Here is an 8279-nt window from a genome sequence, read left to right on the forward strand (position 1 = left end):
ACTGTTGGTTGTCACCGAGAAGAGCCTGGCTCCATCCTCGTGACACCCACCCTTTATATATTTATAAACATTAATGAGGTCACCCCTCAGTCTCCTCTTCTCCAAGCTAAAGAGACCCAGCTCCCTCAGCCTTTCCTCATAAGGGAGATGCTCCACTCCCTTCATCATCTTTGTGGCCCTGCGCTGGACTCTCTCCAGCAGTTCCCTGTCCTTCTTGAACTGAGGGGCCCAGAACTGGACACAATATTCCAGATGAGGTCTCACCAGGGCGGAGTAGAGGGGAAGGAGAACCTCTCTGGACCTACTAACCACCCCCCTTCTAATACACCCCAGGATGCCATTGGCCTTCTTGGCCATAAGGGCACAGTGCTGGCTCATGGTCATCCTGCTGTCCACCAGGACCCCCAGGTCCCTTTCCCCTACACTGCTCTCTAATAGGTCATTCCCCAACCTGTACTGGAACCTGGGGTTGAAGGCACAGAAAGGGCTCGAACTTCGTTTTCCCACAAAAATACTCAAGTAGTCTGAGGGATGGGGACTTGAACTCTTTCTTGGAAAACAATCTCTGGCTTTGTAGCAAAGTGGATAAAGACCCAATCTCAAATCCTGATGTTTATCATGATGAGGAATTGTCATCATCTGGTCGGTGCCTAACAAAGACAAATAAACTAAAATAAAAATTTCAGAGCTTTAGGACACGGACAATTAGAGAACATCATATCCGTTCTCACTTGAGAGAACTTCTCACTGAGGAGTTAACAGGACATACGCATTCCTTTTGAGGATGAAAATGGAAGAGATCATTTACATTGAAAATTAGGTCCCAGCATCTGAAGGGCATTGTAATTTTTTAAAATTTATTTATTTATTTTTTTCCCCAGTATTACTTTTGTGGTTCTCTTAATACTTTATCTGATTCTGGAATGAAGAGACCTGTACTTTCCAAAGTTTTGCTTACCTTTTGAATGCCACTCTGGATTACAGTGGCTTCTCAGGTTTTCCATAGCTTCGATGAAGTAACGAGCATTCAGCATGTGTTGGATAACAGCATCTTCCTCAAGAACAGTCATGGAGCAAAATGTTTATTGTTTGATCTTGAAATGCCTCATATTTATGCCAATTAGCATAAATTAGAAGTCATTATATTGAGACATTTTGGGAGAGTCGAAAACAATATTAGGGGAACCTGTACATATCAGTGAAATATCTATCTTTATTAATGCTAAGAGCAATTGGAAGGATTTTTCAAGTATATTTTAAAAACAAAAAAACCCAGCAGTAATCCTTGATAGTGGTCTACGTTAAAGAGATTAAAATCCCAGAAACATTCAAAAAAAAATGGTTAATAAATAACCTCCTGTGATCTGAAAACTTCTGATACATTTATATTAAATGTTGGCAAAATATGTTCTATTCCAGCCATAAATGGAAAGTATGTTAGGTGTGTGCTCCTAGTAAAGACCTTGAGACTTGTGGGACTGGATAACATTGAAAACAATTGTCTGAAGAGCTTTCATTGTCACTGACATTTACAGATCTAACCTCTTGGAACACAGGTAAGCCTTCAGAAAACTGTAAGAAAGCTAATATGGTAATATTTAAAGATACTAAATGGCATGGTTGTTGATGCCAGCATCTTGCTGCTCATTCTTACTGTTTTCTGCTCCATTGGGAGAAAGAGTGATTAGCCTCTGGTACTTCACATCCATGAAAGCTTTTATATACTGTATCCTATAACCTGCACAGAATGAGGTGGGTTTTTTTTTTTTGTGAATCAACACTCAGCAATTTTTCAACTTCTAAAAAATATGATTAGCTACAGTAAATATAATAACTTAGCATTAAGCACTTTGCTGCTGTATGCAGAAATAAAATAGCAGGGAGGGAATCCCTTTTGCATGCAAGGGAACACATTTGCCTCCTTGGAGAGCATAGCGCTGGAAGCTTATGCAGACTTGGTTGTCCACTGTGCCCTCTAGATCCTCGCTCATTGCAGTTCCAATGTTGTACGTTTGTTCTCTTCCTGGCTGCGTGACCTTGCAACTTGATTGTATGAAATTTCATTGAGCTTAGATGCACTCAGCTGAGTGGCTGAAATCACTTAGTAGGCACTTCTCTCTCTGTCTTTTTTTTACTCCTCCGTAAATATTTGCATAATCAGACATGGTTTTGTATTTCTTTCTAATTTTGGATGGTATTTTTCTTGGTGTCAGGCTTTGCCTAATGAGAAACATCCTTGTTTGACAAGGATTTCCTCATTTGGAACAACTTTTTGAAATCTACCACCTAGCTATTTCTAATTTCATCTAATGTTAGACATATAAAAAGAGTGTAAAGGTTTTCCTAACGTACTCAGAACATCTACTGGCCTTACATCTTTTACATTACGGATTTTTCCTTGTGTCTTCTGTTCTTGAAGTTTTGATTAATTTATGTAAAACATTTTCTGTATCCCCTATTTTCTACTGTTTTCTATATTTTATTTCAGTTGGTTTGTTATGATCATATACATCAATATTTTATGTAGCTACTTGTGACTATTATCTGCTATGCCCTCTTAAAACAAGATGTTATGCAAAGTTCTCAACTAACTGAAAAGTGCTGAAAATTTGAGAATTAAAGTAGTTTTTTTCTGTGATTTTTTTCTTTGCCTGTATTGGGATGTGTGTGTTTGTGGTGGGTGCAGGAATATACAAAGCAGGATTTATTTATTTGTTTTTTTTAATTAATGACAAGTGAAACTTCTCATTTTCCAGCTTGTGATTGAGTTTTTCAGTTCTCTAGTTCTATCTGAATACATGAAAAATACGTTGGAAAACAGAAGTATTTTGGGAAAAAGAAGTCCAATTCCATTAAGAATTCCATATAATCTGAGGGGTTTTCCAACAGTTCTAGTAACACTTCTGTTTATTATTCAATCAACAAAAAAATGGTGGTTTTCTTTAGGTTGCTACAGTTGTTCACTTTGTACAGTGAAGTTAATCCCTTCCACATTTGAAGTAGTTGTTGTGAACTCTGTAACTTACTGTATTGTTGTTGGAACAGAAGAAAAAATTTGGAAATAAAATGTGTGGATCAAGAAACATGATCGGCTGTACTTTACCCATTCAAGTCAAAGAGGAAGAAGCATGTCAAACTTGCTGTCTTGAAATTGCCTGTCTTCATTTAAGGTCAGAATTATGAATAACCTGACTACTGATGACCTGTGTGGTCATGATCTATGAAATGTTTTCTTCTCCTTTCAAAAAGGAAACAAACCTTTGTACTCAATACTCAAATTCTTGTGTTGCTAAAACAGATCATTGTATTAGCCAATGAGAGTTTCTTGACAGGTAGCTTATTGGTATTTTTATTAATTTCATATATCATCCTCTTTAAAAAAAAATCACATAACCTGATAAAAATCAGTATATTTGGAAGCTGAAAAGAAACCAATATTATAAACCTAGTGTGATCTGAATACTACTTACTTTTTTCTACACCTCTATAAAAAATATTTCACCGACTTCATCTACTTGCTTACCTCCATTTGGGCCATTCCACTCAATTACGTGTATTCAGGCAACGTGTCATGGTTTACTTTTTGCCTCTCAAAATTATTTGGAATAACCTGGACTTTGCTGGTGTGTAGGAACTTGTGACGGGTGCCCCCACTCGGGGTGGGTGGGGGGCACGTTGGTTCAGGTGTCGCCGACGAGGAGCCCTGACTGAAACCTGCCCTGTTGTGCAGCCCACGAGGGCTGCGTGAGCCAAGAAACCTGGGCTGTCTCTTGTGGGGAGCTAACAGTGCCAGCCCGAGCTGAGGCTCGACAAAACTGAAGCTGCTACACCTGCACATATGCCAAACGGGGAGGTTGACTATGAGTCAATCACTTTATGATGTAAAAATTTGTAGCTCCCCCTCCCTGAGCCCCCTGAGCTCCTCTGCAGGGCAGCAGGGTGGCCGTGTCCCCCACAGCAGGGGCGCCTCTCAAGGTTACTCCTTGCGGCTGAGACACCCCTGACCTGGCCTCCGGCATAACGAGGTAAGTGATGTTTTATGTTAGGCCTAAAAGTATATTGCATGCTAGTGAGATTTATATATATCCAGCTATAGCTTAATTATTAAAGTGTAGTAAGTAGTAGTGTTTGACTGCTATCTAAATCACTGTCCTACTAACATTCAATTATTGCTTAATCAATTATTGCCATTTGATTTTCATTCAATCATTGATTAATTACCATTTGATCATCCTTTGATCATTAATGAAATTATTTGAGTTAACCCCATAGTGATGACTTCTCTTAATAATTCACCTGCAACAGAGCTCCAGAAGCAAATGAATGCTAAATAAAATGGTAACCTGTGTCCACAGTCAAGTGAAAATGGTGCAAGAATACACATTATGTGGAAATACTTTAATCTGAAGCTTTCTTGGGTTTTGATGTTGATAGGCTAGTTAAGGTTTTGTACATCAGCCTCTGAAGAAATAACTTTTTCTATGAATCATATTTGCGGAGATAGGAAAAAAAATAATAACATGAGTTGTAGGAAATGCCTGGTTTATTTCATTTTACTCACTATCATCCATAGATTATTCTGCTCTCCAGACTGTCTGGTTTGGTGTAAGGTCTAAGCATCAATCTAATGAAAACAAACAACATAAGGAGGTGCGAACTGGGATCCTAAACCATTTCACCTCTCACTGAGTGTCATAGTCTCTTAAGATGCCATCTGCTTTCCTCTTGCATGGTTTCTTTCTGAGTGCATGAATTTCTGCTGAATTGGTTGGATGACAGCAAAATGTCAGCAGGATGGAAATGGCTGCTTTCTTACAGTAAGGGAACTTTTTTGTATCAGGTGTGCTTGGTAACACAAGGGCTGACAATGCAAACTTTCAAGTAATGAGCATGGGCATCAGAGCTTTGGTTCCTTGGCAAATATTCTAACAACTTGGCTATTTTTCCAGTTAGTGTAATGACAACTGAGTTAGAAACACAAGTGGTGTTTTTTCCCCCTCTTCTCTTTTTTTCTGTCTTCAGCTCTGAGGATTTAGGTCACTGGCTGTTGTCAGGCCAAATCTACAAGGTAATATGCTCATCTTCTTCGTCTTTTGCTATATAGGAAGTATTAGCAGTATGATTTCTGGTCTTGCAGCTGGGGATGTGGGTTTTTTGTGTTGCAATTCTGTAATTGCTGTGTTCATCTGCATCCTGGCCTAGTTTTCCAAATAAGATCTTATATTTTAAAAAGTATAGAATAATCTTCCTTTCTTTTGTGGCTACTTGACATAATTTAAAAAGTGGAACTAGAGTGTACACAACAGAACCAAACTGGTCAGTATGGGATTATAAACTTAGGTTATTTTTTTTATCCCTGCTTTTTACTTTCTGTACTTTTTTTCACTTAGTCATATTAATTGCATGATCATTTCACTATATGGCTATTTGTAAAATATTTTTACAAATATATGCATAGCATTTCATGTTAGTAAATTTTAACTTGGTTACAAAGCAAACATGATGCAGTACTTTCTCCATTATGAAGGAGGGGTGTGGAAAAAGCTTTATGTCATTCAAGTAAAAGTATGTATGTTTGTATTAGGGAGTTGGAAAAAGTTAGGGGGTGAGGGGAAACCCCATAATGATTTAATACCTTTTTTTTTGGTGGCTTGCCAGTGAAGCCAAGAAAAGTCACATTGTCAGTTCATCACTCTGATGAACCCCATGGTACTATGTGAAGTGCTTCATGTATCATTCATTACAGCAGGTGGAGGAACAGTGAAATGTGGCTCACTTTAGCAGTAAACTCCTTTAGGACTGTTTGGTTAAGTGACTTAATGGCTTATTCTTAATGTTCTTTTCTTTTATCTTGAGACCTCATAACTCAAAATGACCAAAAATAATTTAAATTCTTCTTGGCAGCTGGTCACCTATGAAATATTTTCTGTCCAACTTTATCACCTTTGAATACAAAATGCCAAAAAAAAATGTGTGTGCATGTCTAAGTATATGAAAGACTTACAGATACATACATCTTCTATGTACACCTATGGCTCCTATATATCTTCTGTGTACTTCTGTGGCTTTTTACAATGACAACAAAGTATTTTAAATTTTATAATCTGTACCTCGTTATAATCTGCTCCATTTTAAAAGCACTTAAGTATTGACATAAGCCACTGATAAGTGACATAAAAGCAGAAACAAAAGAGAATTAGAGGCAGTGGGACTTACTGGGAAATGGGAAAAAGTAGTGAAGAAAATATGAGAGCTAGTGAATATTTGGGGAAAAGAGGGGAATTCAGAGACAGCAATCTTCAGTCTAAATTTTTGTCTGAAAATACCTAGGCATGTTATATGGAGAAATTTGTAGGTAACATTCAGTACCAGATACAAATAGAAAGACTTGGAAACTATTATATTTAAAAATAAAATCTCGGAAGTGCCTAGAAGGATAATTGTGTTCATTCTCTATATACCTTTTAAATTATATTAGCAGAAAAGATAAATGAAAAGTCAAAATGAACATTTTTATGTAAACAAAATTTGCCCAGAAAAAAATCCTTTCTTAGGCACTTGCAGTTATGTGTAGATATAGAAAAAGTGGCACGTTCACAGGTAGTGGTGTCCTGGAGTGTGATCAAAGAAATCAGAGTTAATAGTCCCTCTCTGTAAGACCCTGGTGTAACTGCGTGTAGACCAAACCAATTGAATTATGAGTCTGAAAAAGGGTGTGAATCCAGGCCAAACATACATAAGGTGACGAATAGCAAATGTCCGTTAAGTAACTCTTTCCTATATTTTGCTTTTCAATTAACCAAGCAAAATGAAACCTATTTATTAACATTTTGTGGTCTACGTCTTAAGAGCAGTGAATGGGTGAGGTACCAGGCAGCTGCTGGAGGCAGAGCAGGAGATACTGCGGCAGATAAAAATACTTTAAAAACAATTTTAGGCTCACAACAAAAATGTGAATGGGTTAGAAAAAGCTGTGAGCTACCTTGCCTTGTAATACTGTGCAATCAAACTGATTCTTGCAATCTATGTGATTTCTTCCAGCAATCCATGACTGTAAGATGCAAAGCTCTCCAGGCCTCCTCCGGGAGCAGGCAGTATCGGTCCATGGTCAAAACAGAATTTTAGATGAACTGTGATATAAATCTCAGTAAAATACACCTTTGGGCCAGAGGGACATGCAGTGGTCTTGGAGAGAAATTTTGGATTTGCTTCTTCTGTTTACCGGTAAACATCACAGCATGAATTAGTTTTGCAGGCTTTATGTTTTTCCCAGCTGGGACAACATCCTAAAATTCTCCGCATGTGGTCAGAGAGAAGACTGTGGGTTGAATCAGTGAGAAATGTCAGATCTGTCACTTGGTTCTTAATATACTAAGTGGAAAGAAAAAGATGGTGGTTGTGTGAAAACCTGTTACCGTCCCACGGCTGCCTTCCTTAGCTTGCTTTAGTATTGTGTGGAATAATACTTGCAGTCTTATTAACAGTGCTATGTAGCCTAGCAGATAAGGGAGGAGAAGTAGGGTAATTAGCCTGCTAAAAGAGGAAGTTAATATGAAGAACTGTTGGAAAAACTATATGGATTGTTTCATTTTCATTTGGTTGGTGGGGTTTTTTTGGTTTGTTTGTTTGTTTCTTTGTTTTTGTGGGTTTGTTGTTGTTGCTGTTGGTTTTTTTTAATTACCTCGTTCTATGTGATTGAAGCATAGTGCTTAGTATTTCCAGGATTACTGTAAAGAAGGTTCAAATGCAATTCCTCAAGCAGCATTATTTATTTGTTTATTATTTTAAGAAAGTAAATGCTGAAAGAGACTCTGTCAAGAGAGGCCTCTAGGACCTCTCTTGTTCTTTTGAGTTCCCAGGATAATTGCTAATGCTTAGGAGATTCCTTTGGTCAGTTCCTAGAATTAATTTCCTTGGACCATGCTGACTTGACCATATCTATTTCCTTTCAAAGAATTTATAACACGTTCTTTCTATATTCTAGCTTACATTTCAATCTTAAGAATTTACCTTTTTTTTTTTTAAGAATTAGATTAGAAGAATATTTCTATTGTAATTTTCAGCACTCAAAAATCTAGAACTGAGCTTACAATCACCTGCCTGTGCTTCCTGTGTCCATTTTCTGCGTCCACATTCTGATTCTGAATTGCATGGCCATGTGCAATTTTTTCCCTTCGTTAATCTTGCCTTATTTAGAGTCCAAAGTAGAAATATCAAGGGGCTGAAAGCTGCTTGTGTGAGCAACAGTGGAATTGCTTTTTTGAAGTATTCCGCTTTTC

The sequence above is a fragment of the Caloenas nicobarica genome, chromosome 2 (genome assembly GCF_036013445.1).
Source record: "Caloenas nicobarica isolate bCalNic1 chromosome 2, bCalNic1.hap1, whole genome shotgun sequence".
NCBI lineage: Eukaryota > Metazoa > Chordata > Aves > Columbiformes > Columbidae > Caloenas > Caloenas nicobarica.